At 35.8% G+C, this 23,760-nt stretch overlaps 1 long non-coding RNA gene across 1 annotated transcript in view; it reads right to left on the reverse strand.

Moving 5' to 3' along the window:
• The window catches only part of LOC110257315 (uncharacterized), a 66,029-nt gene extending 42,643 nt beyond the window's left edge, over positions 1–23,386 (reverse strand). Inside the window, exon 1 of the long non-coding RNA XR_002339767.2 lies at positions 23,138–23,386. This is a non-coding gene — a long non-coding RNA (uncharacterized LOC110257315). The remainder of the gene's footprint in view (positions 1–23,137) is intronic.
• Between the last annotated feature and the right edge of the window lie 374 nt (positions 23,387–23,760).

Consider the following 23,760-nt stretch of genomic DNA (forward strand, 5'->3'; position numbering starts at 1 on the left):
GACATCTTTAAAATCTCACATTCTGAATGGGAAAACAAAGAGGTGGAATAAGTTGTGCATGTACCTAGAGTTAATAAATGGTACTTGTAAATTACAGACTTCCTTGAATCCAGGAAATCAGACTCTAAGGAAACATTTTAGAAGATACAATCCACCACTGGCCCCAGGTCTTTCAACACACATTTACTGAGTATACCATACTGCAACCCTCACCATCCTGACCCTGAGTCATTTCTAAAGCTAGTCACATGGGCAATTAAATTAGTCAAGGCAACCACAGGGTGACTACCACGTGAGAACTTGTTCCCCAAGGGAGGTGGCCCATTCGCTTACTGCCTGCTGCATTAAGTGTTGACCCTAACTCCTGGGTTCCTTAACAACAGTGCCACTGACTGGGCGTGAGGCCATTACCTGGCCCATTACATCACTAGTGGTACTTGAGGTTATGGATACCAGTGTCACCATGCTGATGCTTGTTCTGTTTGCTGTGCTATGAGCACTAAACCATTGTACGTTGATGTACTAAGACCCATTATCTACTGTCAGCATCTATTAAGCCAACCTACTTGCTTGCTTTGTCATCTCCTTTGGAGTCTTGATATCTCTTGACATTTTCTATGAGGTTGATGTTCTTTCCTGACACATAAATCCTAACCACAAATGATACTACCTTTCAAATTTATCCAATAAATATGTTAGCTCTTCTTTCCATTGCTAATTATTCCTGGATCCCTGGGTCAGGGAGGAATTCTATCCAGGATTAAATTCATAGAACTGAAACATCTCATTCCACTTATTTTTAATACATCTATAAGATTTATATACTGTATGATTCTTTCACACAAGTTTATCTATACTTTGACCAGCTTCTGGTATATTTCATGACACATAGAAAATACTCAATACCTATGTGTTGAATGGATAAATGAATAAACAATTGAAAGAATGAAGGTTCAGTAAGTGGTGTTTCCTACTTGGGCAATCAATCCATCATCACTTTACTTCTAGCTATCTACTTAGAGTAGAATGGGCCTCCCCCTTTGAAATATTTTTCTGCAGAGAGAAACTATGTGTAGAAGTCTGACCATTAGCATTTGGTGATTCTGCATGTGTTCTTCTTGAAAGGCAATGTCACATTGTATAATAATACCTATTAGTTCAAATATTAATTATTAGAATTCTGATTGCAGATTTGCCACTAAGTGGCCCACTTGATTTTTTCCAAACTGCAAAATTCACATCTTTAAAATGAAGCTATTAAGACTTGCTTTGCTTATGTCATAGATTTCTTAAAAAAAAAGTTAATACATTTAACTATGGAAATCAGTTACAAAGCATTTAGCTGCAAGTAACAGAACAGTCAGTTTAAAACAGCTTTAAGGATGAGAATTGTTTTCTCAAATAATAATGAGCTAGGAGGGAGGTTGGCCTCTTATTAAGATTGAAGGTAATAAATCCCCACTGATCGCCCTCATGATTTACTGACAAAGGAATAGGACCTCCATGGTTTTCTTTATAGCAGTGGTCCTTAAGCTTTATACATAACAATTCAGACCTATCCATCTTTGCTTCTTCCCTATCTGCTCAGTGTTTACGTTACATTCTTCACTCTATACAGATGAGCAAAATAGTAAGTTAAAACCCATGAATTTAGGCAGACTACTGCCTCTGGAATGGATTAGCAATGAGATCCTGCTGTGTAGCACTGGGAACTATGTCTAGTCCCTCATGATGGAGCATGATAATATGAGCAAAAAGAATGTATACATATATGTGTAACTGGGTCACCATGCTGTACAGTAGAAAAAAAATAATGCATTTGGGAAATAAAAAAATAAATAAAAAATAATCAAATCTTAATTGTGCAGTAAAAATACAAAGTAGTACAAGCTTCCTATAATACTGTTAAAGAATAACCCACAACTTGTGACACGTTATGTCAAGGTACGGAGCTCCTAATCAGGATCAAATTTTACTGTGCTGAGAACAATGAACTCAATGCTGAGACTGACTTCTGATTTCTACCAATGAACTCCATTAAATTCTTGATCTCAATAACATTTTTCTTCTAATGTATACCTAGTCTTACTACTCTAAAAATTGCAACAGTATCCGTCAGATCTCTTATGTCCACACTGTGATCCCAGTGGGTAGGTCAATCTCTGTTTTTTATGAAGACATACTTTGTAACATGCTGGTACACCTTATAGGAAAATGGACCTTCTACAGAAAATAAGACAGTAGGAAATGGATTAACAAAAGAGACTGGGCCCTTTTACCAGGGACCTGGCAACATGAGCAGCATCTGCACCAAAACTGTGAAGATGCTGGCCTGGGCCTTCATAGAGAAGTTCTACATGTGCCTGAGTAACAACTTCCATATGTACAAGGAGTTTGCCATGATTTCCAGCAAGAATTTCTACAACAAGATAGCAGACATCTGATAAAGGAGGTTCAAAATGGCCTTATGAAAGGTATCCCCATCATGCTGCAGAAGGAGAGAGAAAGGAAAGCATTTTGTTCCTTAGATCTCAGCCCTGGATCAGGAAATCACTGAATTGGATCCTGACAATAAGGAAATGATGAAACTTTTGGACTTTGGCAATCTGTCCAACCTGCAGCTCAGTCATCCCATAGTTGGAATGGATTTTAAGATAATACATGGAGCCATTTGACTCTCTCTGTGATGCTATAATCTTGTCAAAAACCTAAGACAACAACAACAAAGTAGACTAAGCAGCGAATCTAGTGCTCCAGATTTTGACCAAGTGTGACCCCTTCTTTTTGCGAAGATGCAAAATAGAACTATCGTGTTTAATGAATAGCGAATGTGATTGGAACAAACTCAAAAAGGACAAAAAACAGGATATTACCACTGAAAAGGGAAGTTCAAGAACTAGCCTGGGAACTTCCATATGCCACAGGTGCAGCCCTAAAAAGCAAAAAAAAAAAAAAAAAAAAAAGATAAATTTAAACAATGCATTTGCTCTTGTACAATAGCATGTGAGAACATTCATGTGTCTAACTATACATGCAATTGTACATGAGCACATACACATGCATATATACATATACATATAGAAATTTATAAAAAGACTACGTATTAAAGATTGTGTTTGATAGAAACAGTCGGATCTTCCCTTAAGAGACTAAATGAGAGAAATGGAAAATAAAATCAGTTAGCGACAAGAGGCAGAGACAAAGAGCTCATGGTGGATCACTAGTAAAGAGCAGTGCTTCTCAATTCTGGGTCACGGGCAAGTGCCCACTGGACTGACCAGAACTAGGACAAGTTTCTGAATACTACTTTCAGAGTTTCACTCATAAAGAATCTGATTCAGAGGGGAAAACAAGGAAATACATAATCAATCCTAATGGTCATGCAGGAATATGAAACAAAGTACAGAGAGAGACTAGATTGACCATATCATCTTCATTTGCACTGTTACCAAAACTACCTTTCAGTTCCATCATTCTATTTAAGCCTAGCAATAGGTTTTTCCTCTTTCCTTTAATTCTCTATGCACCCCTAAAACACACTGTTTCACTTGAGGAAATGTGAATCTCTTTTTGCAACTGAATAAAGTCCAACTAACTATAAGACATCACACCTTTCTTTTACTTTACACTGATGCAAAAGAATTACTTCTACAACTGCTTATATTGAAGAGGGCAATTATTTATTGAATAACAAAAGTAGACAATGAATTAAAAATTTATACTCCAGTCCAGTTTCAAGACAGAAATAACCCATTCACCAGGTGTGATCGTGTCTATACTTTAAGATCAGTTCTCTTACAAAGGTACATGTTATTGTTCCCTAACTGTAATATTCAAGAAGTTCTAACATACGCCCTATTGAAAAACCAGTCCCCCAAATTTTTTTTTTTGTCTTTTTGCCTTTTCTAGGGCTGCTCCCACAGCATATGGAGGTTCCCAGGCTTGGGGTCTGTAGCCACCAGCCTACGCCAGAGTCACAGCAGTGCAGGATCTGAGCCACGTCTGCAACCTACACCACAGCTCATGGCAACGCTGGATCCTTAACCCACTGAGCAAGGCCAGGGATCGAACCCACAACCTCGTGGTTCCTAGTCGGATTCCTTAACCACTGAGCAATGCCAGGAACCCCCCAAATTTTTAAACTTCATTGCAGCTCTATTTGCAATAGCCAAGACATGGAAACAACCTAAATGTCCATCGACAGAGGAGTGGATCAAGAAGATGTGGTACATATACACAATGGAATATTACTCAGCCATTAAAATGAATGAAATACCAGCATTTTTAGCATAATGGATGGACCTAGAAATTATCATACCAAGTGAAGTCAGCCATATAATGAGACACCAATATCAAATGCTCTCACTGACATGTAGAATTTAAAAAAAGGATAGACTGAACTTCTTTGCAGAAGACTCACAGACATTGAAAAACTTATGGTCTCCAGAGGAGACAGTTTGGGGGGGTGGGGGGATGTGCTTGGGTTATGGGATGGAAATCCTGTAAAATTGGATTGTTATGATCATTATATAACTACAGATGTGATAAATTCATTTGAGTAATAAAAAAAATTCTGCATGAACTAAAAAGTTAAATAATACCAAAGTCCACATCATAAATACAATATGTAAGAAAACCTCTGAAGGAAAAAAAAAATCAATCAATGCATGTATTAGGATTCACCAGGGAAACAGAGAGAGAGAGAGTATGAAGAAGGGGCGGGGGGTTGAGGAATTGGTAGGCTCACAAAGCTATGGAAACTGAGAAGTATACCACAGTCTGCATAGACAGTATAAAGGAACAGCTTGAGACTCAGAAAAGTGAACACTTTAAAGTAGATCTCTGATACAAAATTGGAAAATTCATCAACTGGCTATATTATTTTGGAAGGACTGAAAGACATTTTGTTTCCCAAGGCAATGAGGAATGTGCTAATGGGAGAGGCATTAGCATAGTTTAAAATCTCATTAATGTCTGTGCTCCATATTTTGGGACTCCAGTTAAGAGATGTTAATACAGAACCCTGCTCCCAGGTAATAATGGAGATGACGCAGACCTGAAATAGTAGAGGCTGGGTAGTAGCATTTATCTCTGTGAACCATGGTGGATGTAATTAATGTAATAAGCTTCAAAGCTGGAAGGGCAGTGAAGGGTATGACACTGAAAAACTAAGGAGATGACTCACAAGACATAAATGGGCAGCTAAGAAATATATAACCAATTAATAAATATAATCAAAGATATTAAGAAGGGATGCACAGAAGAATGAGGTTAGCAATATGAAGTATCAGTTATAATCCACTGTCCAGTTACCAGGCCTAAATGAATTCTTAGACCCAGACTTACTAACTAGAGGTTTGGTCTCTGCAAGGAAGGATCTAGCAACAGCACAGCAAATATATACTGTAATTGCCCAAGTCCTTTTTCAGAGGATATCTGTGAAAGAGGGGTACTTAGATTCTTTGAGGGGTGTTAGATAAGCAATTTACTTTTATGCTGATATTCAAGAAATCAGTGCCATCTCCCTCCTTCCAATAGGTGCACATGTGGGTCAGTACTAAAATGAGCTCTAGTTCAGGCCCATCTCACGGGGGGTTACTGGGTCCACAGATGTCTTTGGTCAGCAGCACACTAGTTAATGCTTACAAATATGCTCTCTGAGAAGGAAAAAAATCCTAAATTTTTTATAGAAGTTGTTTGTTTTCATGGCCTAAATCCTCACACCATGACTGATTTCAAACTCCCAACAAAATGAGACTGAACATGAGATTGGAAATAAATGTACATGATCAGCTACTGATTGCCAGGGCAAACCAGCTCTGGTGCATCACTGAATCTGGGCTCATCTCCCTAGATCACAAATGTCTAATTGGACTAGATGTACTTAACAATTGGCAAAACATTCTTAATAGTTCCTTCACCTGCACAGTAAGAGTTACTGTAGTAGGAAATTCTTCCCTTCTCCCCCAACTGATACAGTAAATAAAAACCAATATTTGTCCAGGGGTAGGAGTAATGAAGCAGTGATTATACTCCCTTCAAATACTTCAAGGATGAAAGGGTACTGGCTCTGATGTGATGTTGGTTGGTTTCTTTTGAAGCAGATTGAAATGGAGTGCTGTGAAATATTTATTAGATATCAGCATCTATGAAAAGGAGGATAAAGCAATGTAGGCAGAAGATACAAAATTTAATGCAGAACTTATAAAATGTGGGCAAATCCAGCTGGGTATTCTGGAGTTAGTATGTCTGGCTGAATGTCTCACACTGGAAAACTGCTGACTTTTAATACCCTGCCTTGATCAATTGTTGGACAAATATAACTTCAGCAAAGCAGTTCTCTGAAGCTAAAGAGATTCTAAAGGAGATCCAAGTTGGGTAGTCTCTGCTGACAACACGCCACACAAACAGGCAGCAAGCCCTTCCTCAGGAAGATCTGGGTGGCACACCTCAGCGTTCATCTGTCCATCATATTTCCCATTTAGTTCACCAGTCAGGAATGTGAAAAACCTATGTGAATCATGGTGGCTAAGAGCAGGCAATTAAAAACTCAACCAATAATCAGCGAGAAAAAAACACAATACTTGATAGAAATTTATAGAAGCCATAAAAATGTACTACTAAGATCTTCTGCTTCAGGGATCACCATTGACTAATCACACTGCTTACTCTACTTTTGGATCCACTACCATGTTTGCCCTAAGTTCACACTTCCCACAACTGCTCCCAGTCAATGATTAAGAATAGCAAGGGTACTAATGCATTCCCATTCCTAAAAGATGCAAGGTCCTTTCAATAGAAACTGCGTCTAAGGACATCCCATCAGCCTATCCAAAACCTTCTGGAACAAGACTTCAGGCAATATTATCAAGCCACAGTAATCAACACACTGTGATACTGGTAGAAAAACAGACACGTGGATAAATAAAACAGAATAGAGAGCCTAGAAATAAACCCAGACACTTATTGTCAATTAATCTTTGATAAAGGAGGTATAAAGGAGGTAAGAATATAAAGTTGCAGTCTCTTCAGCAAATAGTGATGGGGAAACTGGACAGCTACATGTAAATCAATGAAACTGGAACATACCCGCATACCATGCACAAAATAAACTCAAAATGGCTTAAAGATTTAAACCTAAGACATGATACCATAAAACTCCTAGAAGAGAGCATAGGCAAAACATTCTTAGATCAACCATAGAAATGTTTTCTTAAGTCAGTCTTCCAAGGCAATAGAAAAAAAATAAATAGGAGTTCCCATTGTGGTGCAGTAGAAACGAATCCAACTAGGAACCATAAGGTTGCAGGTTCGATCCCTGGCGTCGGTCAATGGGTTAAGGGTCTGGTGTTGCCATGAGCTATGGTATAGAGTGTAGGTTGCAGATGCAGCTTGGATCTGGCACTGCTGTGGCTGTGGAGGTCCAGCAGCTGTAGTTCTGATTTGACTCCTAGCCTGGGAGCCTCCATATGCCACAAGCATGGCCCTAAAAAGCAAGAAAGCAAGCAAGGAAGGAAGGAAGGAAGGAGAAATAAAAGAAATAAACAAATTGGACAACCAAAATTACAAGCTTTTGCACAGCAAAGGAAATCATAAAAAAAAAACTCCAAATGATGCAACCGACAAGGATTTAATCTCCAAAATATACAAACAACTCATACAACTCCACAACAACAACAAAAAAAACAACCCAATCAAAAGATAGGCAGAACACCTAAATTGACATTTCTCCAAAAGAGACATATGATGGTCAGTATGCACATGAAAAAAATGCCCAAATCACTAATTATTAGAGAAATGCAAATCAAAACTACTGTGAAGTACCACCTCAGTCAGAATGGCCATCATTAATAAGTCTACAAATAACAAATGCTGGAGAGGGTGTGGAAAAAAGGGAACTCTCCCGCACTGTCAGTGGGAATGTAAATTTGTTCAACCACTATGGGAAACAGTATGGAGGTACCTCAGGAAACTAAATACAGAACTACCATATGATCCAGCAACGCCACTCCTGAGCATATACCCAGACAAAACTTTCATTCAAAAAAGATACATTCCCCCACATGTTCATTGTAGCACAATTCACAATAGCCAAGACATGGAAACAATCAAAATGTCTATGAACATATAAATGGATTAAGAATATGTGGTACATACAAACAATGAAATACTATTCAACCATAAAAAAGAACAAAATAATGCCATTTGCAGCAACATGGACAGAACTAGGGATTCTCATACTAAGTGAAGTAAATCAGAAAGAGAAAGAGAAATACCACATAATAGAACTGATATATGGAATCTAAAATATGGCACAAATGAACCTATCTACAAAACATAAACAGAGTCACAGACATAGAGAATAGACTTACGGTCCAAATTCAAGTGGGGGAAGAGTGGAATGGACTGGGATTTGGGGATTATGAGATGCAAACTATTACATTTATAATGGACAAGCAATGAGGTCCTACCGTATAGCACAAGGAACTATACTAGTCTCCTGGGATAGACCATTATGTAAGATAATATAAGAAAGGGAATGTACATATGACCGGGTCTCTCTGTTGTACAGCAGAAATTGGCACAACATTGTAAATCAGCTATTTTTTAAAGAAAAAAGAAAAAAAACTGCTGGAACAGTGCTGTAGTCTGAAACTATTTCAACAAATAATGCCCCTTCAAAGATAACCGTATCCTAATCCGCAAACCTGTGACTATGTTCCCAAACCATGGAAACACCAAGTGACCATTTGACCAGAACAGTTCATCATGAGTTGAACAATGTCAGACCTACCAAGTCATACCATTAGATAAGTAAAATATCAATCAGTTTTAAAGTAGAGGCAGTGCATCTGCAATCAAGCTTGAGAATGTTCATGTGGTACAAAGTAAGCTTGCATGAAGAGGTGTCCCAGAACCTCAATAACCTGCCACAGTTAAATGATGCCCTTCCCTAAATAACCTAACGAAAGACTGCCGGTATCAGCTAAAAAGATAAAATGGCTTGAACTCTGTTCTCAGATGGGTCAACCAGACATGTGAAGATAAGCCAAATATAAAATACTCATGAATCAAAGATGACTCTCATCATGAGGGGAAATCCTTCCAAAGGGCAAGGCTTCAGACAACACATCTCATCACCTTTCTGTGAAGAGAGATGTATCCCAAAATAAGGATCTCTGGAATAATTTACAGGGACAAATGGTTTAACAGATTGGACAGAAACCAGAAAGAACCAATATTTAAAGATCCAGGACAAATGAAGGTATGTAGGAGGTAGGCAGATGGGCAAAAATTGAGAGGATCATTGTAAAATAGCATACTATTTTAAGCACTCAATTCTTGCTACTTGTGATTATTATTGTTGTTATTGTGGTAGCTGTGAATTTACTGTTCTGCCCCAAGCAAGAATAGGCTTAATTAGGTCTTGCTCATTAATCTTGTTTAGCATTTAGTAGGCCATTTCAGTTTACAGATATCTCTCTTTAGCTTGATTTTCTTGCACTATCTCTTTGAAAATCTTTCTTTTCATTTTCTCTATTCAGTCTTTGTCAAACCTCTAAATAAAAATTGGGCCATCCAGAATTTAAATTCTGTATTTTTTTCTTTCAACTTCTGAATCCCATTGCTTTTGAGCTTTTCTTTCAAACAATTTCCTCAATTTCACTTATTCCCCTTCTATTTGGTGTTATATTTTTGAAGCTAATGAAATTTCTAAGAGTTATTTTTAATTGGCATCTTATTCCAGATTTTCAGAAATACTTTTCAACTCTATGTGATAACTCTACTTAGTTTTGTTTTAGGTTCTATACTATACATCAAAAATTTTCTTATTTTTTTTCTCCTAAGGTGATGTTGTTTATTTATCTGAACCTTTCTTGCATATGTTGTAGGCTTCTCTCAAATCTTTGGTGACCCATGAATAGAGTATTCATTTATATATAATAATGAACTTCCCTTGAAATAAAAGTTTAAGAAGTTCTATGCACATGGGTGGGTTTGTTAATGCATAGGCTTTACTTCAGAGTGAGAGGCTATGATGCTTACCCTTACCTGGGAGCCATCATCATCTGTCACCTTTGCTAACTGCCTACTCCCCTCCAGATGGCTCATTCACTTCATTTAGGTAATTATACTTGTATTTTGAGCCTACGGAAGAGTGCTCAGCTGCTACTGTTCTACTGGAATGGATGAGCCACTCACCTCTTTCATATATGGACCTGTAAAATATCCTCTGGTTTTCACACATACATATTGTATCGACCTTTAACAAACCTGATATTCCCTCATGCTGAGCCTCTCTAGACTTAAACCAAAGAGGCTGAATATATCCTCAGCTAGAATTCTCTGTTATGCTTTATTAGTCAACAGAGTTAAATACATGTCTTTTTTTCTTTCAAGAAGCTCATATTCTTGGGCTGTTGATAAACACATAAGTAGATAATCATAACACAAGATGGAAAACAGTGATAGATTAATATAGGTGAGATTGCATCATCATAAAGACAAGTGCACAAACCCATTTGAGAGTCAAACAGTACTGGGTTTTTGTGGTCAAGTAAGATGTCCTGGGAGCATTATCTTTCTCAAGGCCTCATTCCTCACCACTGACAGATTATAGGAACACAGACTTGGTTTCCTGGTTATAATTTCAGTGTCATCATATGAAGACATATATAATTCATCATAGGGTATTTTATAAAGATTTTATAAATACTAAATGGTAATTATAATAGATAGATAGATGATTGGAACTAGAAAAATTGCACACAGAGAATGCCCTCAAAAAATGGGAGTTACTATTTTTCTTCAATTCTTTCACTTATCGTTTATCACATTGTATCTTCTCTAAGCTGGAAATTCTTCTAATCACTTATGCCAAAGAAATGTGTTGCCTGTCAGGCAATGGATGAGGTTACGATACAGCTGTCACTGCTTGTTTTTGCATGAATTTAGAAATGCTTGGAAGGTATCTGTTTATCTGCTTGTCATCAAAGTTGAGGTATTTTTATTGATAGTTATACAATTGATTGAATTTAAAAGTAAATCTTAAATTGTTGTTCCAAATGTCTTTAAGAAAACAACTCTATGATGCAGAACTGAAACAAAAGCCTTATCATATATACAGAAAAACTTGTAATTAAATATAATAGAGACTGCCAAACCTCTCAGGATAGCACTAACATTTTCAAATCTATGAAAGGCTAGTGTGAGAGATTAAATTCACAAGGGGCTATAATTTAGGAGATAACATTTTTCTGCCCCAAACTTCTACCTGACTCTTAAGAAAAACTGAGTTACTCCTGGAAACTCATATATGAGTTAAAGGAGAAAAATAGAGATTGAAAATATAGATAATAAATATTAAAGATAGATAAATAGAGAAAGTTTGATTTTGTTTCTTCAACCTGCTTTAGAAGTGTATTATTTATGTTGGAGATGCATAACTATGAGCCTGTATCAAAACGTGTAACCAGTCATCCCGATAATGTGCCAAACTACCAATGTGCATAATTAAATCAGAAAATCTGTGGTCTTGGAACCACAAAAGTCCCAGAAATGCCAAAGCAATCCTGAGGAACAAAAACTATGCAGGAGGCACAACTCTCCCAGACTTTAGGCAATACTACAAAGCCACAGTAATCAATAGTGTGTTACTGGTATCCAAACAGACTTAGAGACCAATGGAACAGAATAGAGAATGCATAAATGAACACAGACACCTATGGTCAATTAATCTTTGACAAAGGAGGCAACAACATAAAATGGGAAAAAGACAGTTTTTTCAGCAAATATTGCTGGTAAACCTGGACAGCTGCATGCAAATCATGAAACTAGAATACACCCTCACACCATGCACCAAAAAAACTCAAAACACCTTAAAGACTTAAACATAAGACAAGACACCATCAAACTCATGGAAAAGAACATAGGCAAAACATTCTCTGACATCAACCATAACAGGTCAGGTCAGTCTTCCAAAGCAACAGAATTAAAAACAAAAATAAACCAATGGGACATAATCAAGCTTTTGCACAGCAAAAGAAAACAAAAAGAAAACAAAAAGACAACTTACAGAATGGGAGAAAACGGTTTCAAATAATGCAACTGACAAGGGATTAATCTCTAAAATTATACAAACAACTTATACAACTCAACAGCAAAAAAGCCAACAACCCAATGGAAAAACAGCCAAAAGACGTGAATAGACATTTCACCAAGGATGATACACAGATGGCCAACAAGCACATAAAAAAATGCTCAACATCACTAGTTATTAGAGAAATGCAAATCAAAACTACCACGAGAGACCACCTCACACCAGTCAGAATGGCCATCCTTAAGAACTTCACAAGTAACAAATGCTAGAGAGGGTGTGCACAAAAAGGAACCCTCTTGCACTGTTGGTGGGAATATTGCTGGTACAAACCACTATGGAGAACAGCAATGGAGGTATCTTAGAAAACTATACATAGAACTACCATATGACCCAGCAATCCCACTCTTGGGTGCATATGAACAGACAAAACTTTCCTTGAAAAAGACACATGTACCCGCATGTTCATTGCAGCACTAGTCACAATAGCCAAGACATGGAAACAACCCAAATGTTCATCAATGGATGATTGGATTAGGAAGCTGTGGTGTATACACACAATGAAATACTACTCAACCATAAAAAAGAACCAAGTAATGCCATTTGCAGAAACATGGATGGAACTAGAGACTCTCATACTGAAGGAAGTAAGTCAGAAAGAGAAAGGCAAATACCATATGATATCACTTATATCTGGAATCTAATATGTGGCACAAAGGAACCGTTCTACAGAAAAGAAAATCATGGACTTGGAGAATAGACTGTGATTGCCGAGGGGGATGGGGAGAGAGTGGGATGGATTGGGAGCTTGGGGTTAATAGATACAAACTCTTGCTTTTGGAGTGGATTAGCAATGAGATCCTACTGTGTAGCACTGGGAACTATGTCTATGATGGAACATGATAATGGGAGAAAAAAGAATCTATACATGTATGTATAATTGAGATACCATGCAGTAGAAAATTGAGAGAACACTGTAAAGCAGCTATAATGGAAAAAATTAAAATTATTACATTTAAAAAATAGAAAATCTTTGGTATTAAACAATGAATAAGATTTTTATTTCTCTGCTAAAGAGGAAAATAATGAGAAAATTCTGTCAAGAGAGATGAATAAAACTATATTTTTTTACATAACACTAGATGGCTAGATCAGTTCGCAATAGCTATAGAACAAACCACTCCAAAACTGCATGGTTAAGTGTTTGCTTATCTTACAATTTTGTACTTTTTTAGGCAGTTCTGATTAAAAGAACAAGACTCAGCAGGTCTTGGCTGGATTTGAATATCATTCCAGGGTCAGGTGACAGGGTAAGCTTTGGACAGGCCTGTCCATAATCACCTCAGCAGTGACAACTTGTCTTCACTGCATGTGTTCCCCCATTCTTCAGGAGATTAGCCTGAATTTATACTCATTGTGGAGAAGGGTGCAGAGAGGAAGGGAAAGAGTGAGTGTAAAAATGCAATGCTCTTGAAAGCTAAGCTTAAAAACTAGCATACCATCACTTCTGACACATTATGTTTGCTGACACAATTCACAGAGACTACCAGACATGGGAGAGTACATTACAAATTTCACCTGGTGAGGTACGGGGCTACAAAATAACATTCCAAAAGTATAAATACTTGAAGGAATTAAAAAAAAAAAAACTGTAGATTGACATGGTTCAACCTCAGTCAACCAAAATGGAGATTCAGCATCAAGAAAAAATTACTTCAATACAATTCTTTATGTTTCAAGTAGTTCTGCTGCCAAGTAATGATGTTTGTGATAAGGCACACAATTTATTTAATTAATCTTAGATGATTTTATTTGTAGAACAAGAATGTTAAATAGATGCTATTTATGTTTTCAAACAAAATTCTTCTCAAATGAAAGAGATTTTACATACTTCCTTGGGAGATGAGGTTGGGAATGGGGCATGCTTTTTCCTCAAAAATCACTGATTTAAACATCTCTAAAGGGAGTTCCCGTCGTGGCGCAGTGGTTAACGAATCCGACTAGGAACCATGAGGTTGCGGGTTCTGTCCCTGCCCTTGCTCAGTGGGTTAGCGATCCGGCGTTGCCGTGAGCTGTGGTGTGGGTCGCAGACACAGCTCGGATCCCGCGTTGCTGTGGCTCCGGCGTAGGCTGGCAGCTACAGCTCCGATTGGACCCCTAGCCTGGGAACCTCCATATGCCGCAGGAGCGGCCCAAAGAAATAGCAAAAAGAAAAAAAAAATTTAAAAAAATAAAAAATAAAAAATAAATAAATAAACATCTCTAAAGAACATTTTCATTCTACATCTTCATCTCCAAAGACTACTCCTGAGTCCTTCATGTTCTCTTATATATATTTTCGCTCCTTCACTGAACAATTCAGCCATTTATAGATATAATGATTATATATTAATCCAGAATTATTTCTTGAATTTTATTTCCTTCTAGTTACCAAATTATTAAGGTATGTAGGGAGCCCAGTCTTAGGAGTGTCATCAAACTTTCATGAGTTTTACCTTTAGGATCCCCACCAGCATCTCTGCGAATAAAATAAAAAGGGGGGGGAGATCCCTTAGTTCTTCCTGTGTATAGCCTTGATTTCATACCCAATTTACATTAGATATCTCTGCTTTCTACCAAGAAAAATGAAAAGAAATCTGCTTTGGAGTGCCCTTGTGGCCTAATAGTTAAGGATACGGCATTGTCACTGCTGTGGCTCAGGTCACTGCTGTGATGCAGGTTTGATTCCTGGCACAGGAACTTCTGCATGCTATGGGAAGAACTCCTCTTCCCCAAACTGGCTTTACCCCCGGCCTGAAACATCCAATAAATCAACAAAATTAATGGTAAACAATTTTTTAAGACACTGAACATTGGTCAATGAATATCAGTGATCCCTGACCTGGGAACATGATGGGTACTCTCACTACAGATTTTAATATTGAAAATAAGGAACTATAATGAACAACTTTATGCCAATAAATTAGACAACTTAGAAGAAATATAAGTCCTTAAAAGACACAAAATATCAAAGTTCACTCAAGAAGTGGATAATCTCAATAGTTTTAACATATATCACTATTTCACTTGATCATTTTTTATTTTCTCATCTGTTTATGATATATTCATTATAACAGAATGCATCTTAGAAATCTCAGAATTACTATTCAAGATTTATAGTTCTTTTTTTGAGGTTAATTATTTGCTCTTGGTAAATTTTTTCATAACATTTATAACATTTTCACCTTTCTTTGCCATTTCCTCTCTGTCATATAATTTTGTTGCTATAAGACTATCTCTCTCTCTTTTTCAAACAGACCCTGCATGTAGCATAGTGCATAACTAGCATTTAGTTAGCAGCCAGAGGATATTTGTTGGTTAAGTCTATGACTTTTGAAAATTAGGCTGCCAGAATTTTATATCTGGCTTTAAAAATCTATCTTTTGAAGGCATTCCCTTGGTACAGTGGGTTAGATTAGGTCCAGCATCATCACTGCAGCTGCTGGGGTCTTTGCTGTGGCATGGTTTCACTTCTAGCTCAGAAACTTCTGCACGGCACAGGTGCAGCTAAATAAATAAGTAAATAAATTAATTAATTAAATATATCTTTTGGAAATTGCACCTTTCTTATTTCAAAAAAAAATAACAATATCTTCTTCATAAAGTTTTTATGACTACTACATGATTGATACATTTTGATCACTTAGGGTAGACACTGGTAGTAAATTCTCAAAAAAAAATTTTTTTATTTTTACAAATGAATGAAAGAATAATGCATGAATCATTGTACTATAAAACCATGAAAGACTTTCAGTTGTGGATGTGCCAAAGTCTTTATGAATTCTTTAAAAAATATATTTGACAATGTGAAGGATAGATTAAAAGAGGGTCAATCTAACATCAAGGAAGTTCCTGTAGTGTCTATCCACATCCAGACCAGAGATAACAAGCAGATAAATTAAGGCAATAGTAAGGGCATTAAAATCAAAGGGTTTCTTTCTCCATATTCAAAGCTACCAATGGTGGATTGAGTCTTCGTAATATTTTTGCCTGTCTGATTTATCTCCTTCTTGGAAACTGTGACTTCCTAAGGCTAAAATTTAACCAAAACAACAGGGAAAAACTCCTACTACCAGGCAAATAACTGCTGAGTGTAATACTGCTGAGAGACACATAAGAACATAGAGACAAACTCTGAGGTTTAAAACAAAGAATTAAAGCTGAGAATGGAATAGGCATTGAGAAAATCTTCTTGGCCTATGAAAATCCCCAATCTAAACATAGAAATCATTTGAAAATTCTGAATCCTGTTGTCACTGAGGGTAATCATAGAAATAATAAATCTCAAATCTACTTCATCTCCCTTTTTGATTAAATTAAATCTTGATAATAAAGAATAACAAAATGAATGCTGTTACTATTTCCAGACATTGAAACTATTATATGTAGAATAACATATTCATTATTTTACAAAAAAAATATATATAGCACTCAACATTACAAAAAATTATGAAGCATAGAAAAAATAAGGAAAAAACAACTCACTGCCAAGAGGTCAATAAAGAAAAACTCAGCTATGACACATATGTTACAACTGAGAAAATTTTTAAGTAACTATAACTAATTAAATGTTCTAATAGAAAAGGTGTGAAAAATGAAAAATCACATGGATACTTTCAGCAGAGATGGAAATTATAAGAATTAAATGCAAATGCTAGAAATAAAATTGTGTAATAGAAAATAAGAGTTCCTTCAACAGACTCATCAATTCAGTTAAAGAATTAACTAATGCAACTTAACTAAGGAAAGAATAAAGACCTAACTTGAATGAAGACAGATTAAAAAGAAATGACTCAAACTGAAAGATTAATTAAATTAATAATAATGATGATGATAATAAGAGTATAAAATAGTAAAGGATTCAAGAACTTTGAGCCAATATCAAATGGTAAAACCTACATAAAATTAGAATTGCAGAATGGGAGGAAAAATATTTGAAGAAATAATTGCCAATAATTTTCCTAGGTTTATGATAACAAACCAAATCTAAGAGCTCAGAGACAGTGAGCAAGATAAATTGAAAACACACACACACACAAAACACACACATACGCACATTATACCAAAGGCAGAGGAAAATGAAGAAATTCTTGAAACAAAAGAAAACTGAAACATTACCAATGAAGAAATGAGAATAAGAATGACATCAACTACATCACACTTATCAGAAACTATGCAAGTGAAAACAATGGAGTGATGTTTAAATGTGCTGAAAAGAAAAAAAAACTGTCATAATTCTCTTCCCACAAATATACTTCATAAATGCATTTAAAATAAAGATTCAGATAAATGGAGAACATGTAGCTAGAAGATCAGCACTAAAGGAAATATTAAGGAAGTTTATCAGGCTAAAGAATATTATTTGAGGACTGAAACTTGAATCCATATGAAGTAATTAAGTATACTGAACATGTAAGATAAAACAAAATAAACAAAGGTTAAAAAACACTTTTTTCTTTCCTTTAATCACTCTAAAAATAGCTACGTGTATTAGTCAGGGGTCTCCAAGTATAAATATGAAGAGACGGGGAGAGGGAGAGAAAAAGATACAGAGAGGGAAAGATCTATTGTAAGCAATAGGTTCATGTGATTATTCAGGTTGAGAAGTCTCAAATCTTCACTATGGGCCAGCAGGCTCAAGATGATAGAACTTATATGTGGAATCTAAAATATGGCACAAATAAACTTACCTATAAAACAGAAACAGACATAGAGAACAGACTTGTGGTTGCCAAGGCGGAGGCGGCAGTTTGGGCTTAACACATGCAAACTATTACACTTAGAATGGATAAGCAATGAAGTCCTACTGTATAGAGAACTATATCCAGTCTCTTGGGATAGGACATGATGGAAGATAATATGAGAAAAACAATGTATATGTATGTATGACTGGGTCATTTTGCTATACACCAGAAATTGGCACAACATTGTAAAGCAAAAAAAAAAAAAAAAAAAAAAAGAAGTAAAAAAAAAAAATAGAAGTAAAGTAAAGTTAAAAAAAAAAAAAAAAAAAAGACTCATGTGAGCCAATGATGCAGCTCTAGTCCAAATGCTGTCCTCTAGAGAATGTTTTCCCATACTCAGGAAGGCCAGTCTTCATTAATTGTTCAGACTGACTAGGGTTCATCTACACTATGGAGGGTGAATCTGCATTACCCAAAGTTCACCAATTTAAATATGAATCTCATTCCAAAACACTCTCAATGCACATGGAATTAACCAGCATACTATCTAAAATAAAACCAGCAGCAATTTATTGTGTGTTTACAGAATATGAAAAAGTAACATGTATGACAAAAATAGCCCAAGGTTGGGAGGTAATTTAAAAACAAAATATGTATTTAAGTTAATTCCACAAAATGTGATGAAATATAGTATTATTTAAAGGCAAACACTAATTAAACTGAGTAGTATATTATAAAACTAAGGAAATCTCTATAATTTAAAAAATGTAAATAATAAAAGTGGAAAAAAAATAAATCATTAATAAGTGCTTAAACCAAAGGAAAGGAAGAGGAAAGAAAGAAACTTTCCCCCCCAAAAAAACAGATTGAATAAGCAGAAACAGATACCACGTTGGTCACATTTATACCAGTCGTGTTAATAGTCACATCAATTAAAAGAGAAATTGTAAGATAAGATTAAAATGCAAGATATTACTATCTGTTTCAACAAATAAATGCACAGTTAAAGTATGTGAAATTACTAATATATGAAAACAAATTTTTAAAAAGCTGGAGTAGCTATATGAATATTAGACAAAATATAACTTTAAAAAATACTTAGAATAAGAAACATTACCATAGATAAAGGGAGATAGGACATAATGATAATGGACTCAGTTCTCAAAGACAGAGAAATACTAAATATGTATGTACCAACAACAGTTTCATACTACATAAGGCAAAACTGCAAGAGAAATAGACAAATCCACAACTAAATTAGAGACTTCAACATTCCCCTCTCAGCACTGGATAGAAATAGTATGCAGAAAATGAATGTTAAAATTTTGAAGATCAGAACAATACTCTCTTTGAAATTCATTAACACATATATATATATATGATTTTTCCTACAATAGCTCTTATACACATTCTTAACAACTGCACATGTTCAATAAGATAGAACATATTTCATACCATAAAATCAACCTCGTTAACTTAAATAAAATACAACTCATAAATACATTTTATATGGCTGACCATATAAAATCAAATTTAAAGATACACATATGGGAGTTCCCGTCGTGGCGCAGTGGTTAACGAATCCGACTAGGAACCATGAGGTTGCGGGTTCGGTCCCTGCCCTTGCTCAGTGGGTTAACGATCCGGCGTTGCCGTGAGCTGTGGTGTAGGTTGCAGACACGGCTCGGATCCCGCGTTGCTGTGGCTCTGGCGTAGGCCGGTGGCTACAGCTCTGATTCAACCCCTAGCCGGGGAACATCCATATGCCGCGGGAGCGGCCCAAGAAATAGCAACAACAACAACAAAAAAGACAAAAAAAAAAAAAAAAAAAAGACAAGACAGAAAGACCAAAAAAAAAAAAAATAAAGATACACATATGGCCAACAAACACTTGAAACAATGCTCAACATCACTGATTATTAAAGAAATGCAAATCAAAACTACCACGAGAGACCACCTCACACCAGTCAGAATGGCCATCATTAAGAAGTCCGCAAATAACAAAGGCTGTAGGGGGTGTGGAGAAAAGGGAACCCTCCTAAACTGTTGGTAGGAATGTTCCTGGTACAAACGACTATGGAGAACAGCAATGGAGGTATCTTAGAAAACTATACATAGAACTACCATATGACCCAGCAATCCCACTCTTGGGTGCATATGAACAGACAAAACTTTCCTTGAAAAAGACACATGCACCCGCATGTTCATTGCAGCACTATTCACAATAGCCAAGACATGGAAACAACCCAAATATCCATCAACAGATGATTGGATTAGGAAGATGTGGTATATATACACAATGGAATACTACTCAACCATAAAAAAGAACCAAATAATGCCATTTGCAGAAACATGGATGGAACCAGAGACTCTCATACTGAAGGAAGTAAGTCAGAAAGAGAAAGACAAATACCATATGATATCACTTATATCTGGAATCTAATATGTGGCACAAAGGAACCATTCTACAGAAAAGAAAATCATGGACTTGGAGAATAGACTCATAGTTTCCAAGGGAGAGGGGGAAGGAACAGGATGGATTGGGAGCTTGGGGTTAATAGATGCAGACTGTTGCCTTTGGAATGGATAAGCAATGGGGTCCTGCTGTGTAGCACTGGGAACTCTGTGTAGTTACTTATGATGGAGCATGATTATGTGAGAAAATAGAATGTGTACATGTATGTGTAACTGGGTCACCATGCTGTACAGCAGAAAATTGAGAGAACACTGTAAACCAGCTATAATGAAAAAAAATCATTACATAAAAAAATTGTAAAAGTCAATTACAAAAATATATTCTTAAAATATTCAAATATTTGAAAATGTATTTCTAAGATAACACAAAACAAATAGAACATAATTAGTGCATAAATCAATGAAATTAAAATTAGAAAATTTATAGAAAAATTTAATGAAAACAAAAGCTAGTTCCTTGAAAATCTGAATAAAACTGATGAACATCTACCCAGACTGACCAAGAAAAAAAGAAAAAAATCAAATTAAAATATGGGGAATAAGAGAAGATACATCAGTGAAAACCCAACAGATACTAAAAAAGAGTAATAAGGGAATACTATTTTATTCAGATATATTTGAAAACTTGGATGAAACAGACCAATACCTTTAAAGACACAAACTACCAAAATTACTGAAGAAGAAACAGATAATCTGAATAGTGAATAATATAATAGTCTGAATAATTGGGAAAGGAGCTATGTCAGGAATGAATGAGACTGACTGAAGAACCTCTATGTTTACTGCCTGGACTGAACTTTTGCTGAAGTCTCTGAAATAAAACTTCTAAATAGTTGCTGAGTTGCCAAAAGGAAAGAATAACACTGAGAATACAACTTTTTCTGGACTGAAAAAAAAACATACATTTCCCTGGTAACAGATGAGATGTGTTCTATAATACAATCATATATATAGAACAAATTTACCTTCCAATCCAAATTCTTGGCAAACAATCTATGTAAGCCTGCGTGAACTTCCCTCTTCTTCCCTAAAAATCCTTACCCATTATCCTCCATTGGGACAATATTTTGGGTTCCTCCAGAATCTGTGATCCATGAATTACAATTCTAAGAATCCAAATAAATCGCTTTTTTATCTGTTTATAATTCATGTTCCCTTCAGTTGACAATGTCTATTATAGAAACTGAATTCATAGTCAAACACATTCCAACAAAAAATCTAAGTCCCAGATGATTTTGCTGCACAATTGATCACACATTTAGTAAATAGTTGTAATTATGTACAATCTTTTAATGATTAAAGACTGAACTTATGACCCTTAATTGAGAAAAGGCAAGACTGTATTCCCTTTCCATTCTTATCCACCATTGTACTAGAGTTTCAGCCAGTTCAATAAGGCATTGAAAATAAATTTAATGAATATAAATTGGGAAAGAAGAAATAAAACTCTGTCCACTCACAAATGATGATTGTCTATGCTTAAAAAAAAAAAAAAAATCTAAAAAACACTACCATAGAACTAATAAGTGAGTTTAGAAAAGTCACAAGTTTCAAAATCACTACATCGAAATCAACTGAATAATAATAATAATAATAAAATATTGGAATTCAAAATTAAAGTACCATTTGCAATAGAACCAATAATAATGAAATATTAGTTTGAAATCTAATAAAATGCATTTATTAACTTTTTGCTTAAAATACAAAATACTGATTAAAAAATCAAACAAAGCTTAAATAAATGTAGAGCTATAACTTGTTCATAGGTTGGAAGACTTAATGTTAAGATGACAATTCTCCTCTAACGATCTATACATTTAATGAAATCTCTATCAAAATCCAAACAAAACTTTTTGAATAGATGAACAAGCCGATTCAAAAATTTATATGAAAATAAAGGGAAGAGAATTGCCAAATTATATTGTTAAAAAAAAAAAAAGGTTGAAAGGCTCACACTAATTGACTTCCAGATTACAGTATGATGTTGGTGCCAAGGCTGACCAATAGATCAACTTAGCAGAATAGAATATCCAATGATATACCCACACAAACACTGGCAACTGAGTTTTGACAGAAAGCAAATACTGGGGAAAAAAGAGATTTTTCAACTAATGTTGCTGACAACAATTAACAGTTTCGTAAACAAACAAACCAAAAAAATATAAACCTCACACATTAATAAAAATTAACCCTGGGAGTTCCCGTCATGGCTCAGTGGTTAGCAAACCTGGCTAGCATCCATGAGGATGCGGGTTCAATTCCTGGCCTCCATTAGTGGGTTAAGGATCCAGGGTTGCCCATGAGCTGTGGTGAAGGTCAGAGACGCGACTCGGATCCCGTGTTGCTATGGCTGTCGTGTAAGCCAGCGGCTACAGCCCCAATTCCACCCCTAGCTTGGGAACCTCCATATGCTGAGGATGCAGCCCTAAAAAAAGACAAAAAAAAAATTAACCCTAATAATTCAAATATCTAACAAAAAATATAAAGCTATAAAATTTGCATATGAAAACATTAAAAAAATCTTTTTGACCCTAGGTTAAGGAAAGAATTCTTAGCTACATCACCAAAAACATAATCTTTAAGAGAAATAATTGGTAAATTGTACTTTACCAAAATTAAAATTGTTCACTCTGTGAAAGACACTATTACAAGAATGAAAAGATAATTTAATGGTTCCACATGTAACGAGCTTGGATTTCACCATGCTGTCCTAATAAAAATTAAAAAGCTGAACAGATTGAAAAATTAATAACTCTTTCTTCATCTATAAGAAGTGGGAGGACACACAGCAAAACACTGACCTAAGTTTGGCTGAAGACAGATACAGGGAGTCTTGGCTTACCAGACAATCACAGCAGAAACCTCCACAGGAACCTCCGCTGGGTAGGAAAATTTGAACTTTAATTGTTCAGATAACTAGTGAAATAAACACTCAAGGAAGACTTTGTCATCAATACTGTGAGATTTACCACCAGGAGTTTGACTAAACTCCCACAGTAAATATGAAAGAGAAAACCCCTCAGCCTCCCGGCAAGAGGGAAAAGGAACCATTTTGAAACATTCCAGAGCACTCCCTTCCTTTTAACAAGGCCTGCCCTCAAGTGAAACTAATTAACCAGAGCCTCACTTGCTGGAGTATTAGCAGAGCCAAAATAATTAAGAGGAAGAGAACTACTCAACTCGATCTAATTCTATCCTTCTCCAAGGGCAGATATGTTCCAAACTCCAGCCCACGCCAGCCATCATGTCCCATCTAAAGGGAGAGATAAAAGGAAAGAAATACTGTGAAGCTTGCAATACAGAGGCACAGGCTCACTAAAAGCCTGAAACCTAATCACAGGAATATAGAACACGTGCTCTCCCCTCACACCTCACTAACACATTACTAAAGGCTTTTTACAGCAGTTCTATTTTTCTGGTATAGCATGTCTGGCTATTAACAAAAAGATACACCAAAAGAAAAAA

This window comes from Sus scrofa, chromosome 16 (assembly GCF_054392235.1).
Source record: "Sus scrofa isolate SSC_HxYL_T2T_F1_AM1 chromosome 16, Sscrofa_HxYL_maternal_Yorkshire_Landrace_v2.0, whole genome shotgun sequence".
NCBI lineage: Eukaryota > Metazoa > Chordata > Mammalia > Artiodactyla > Suidae > Sus > Sus scrofa.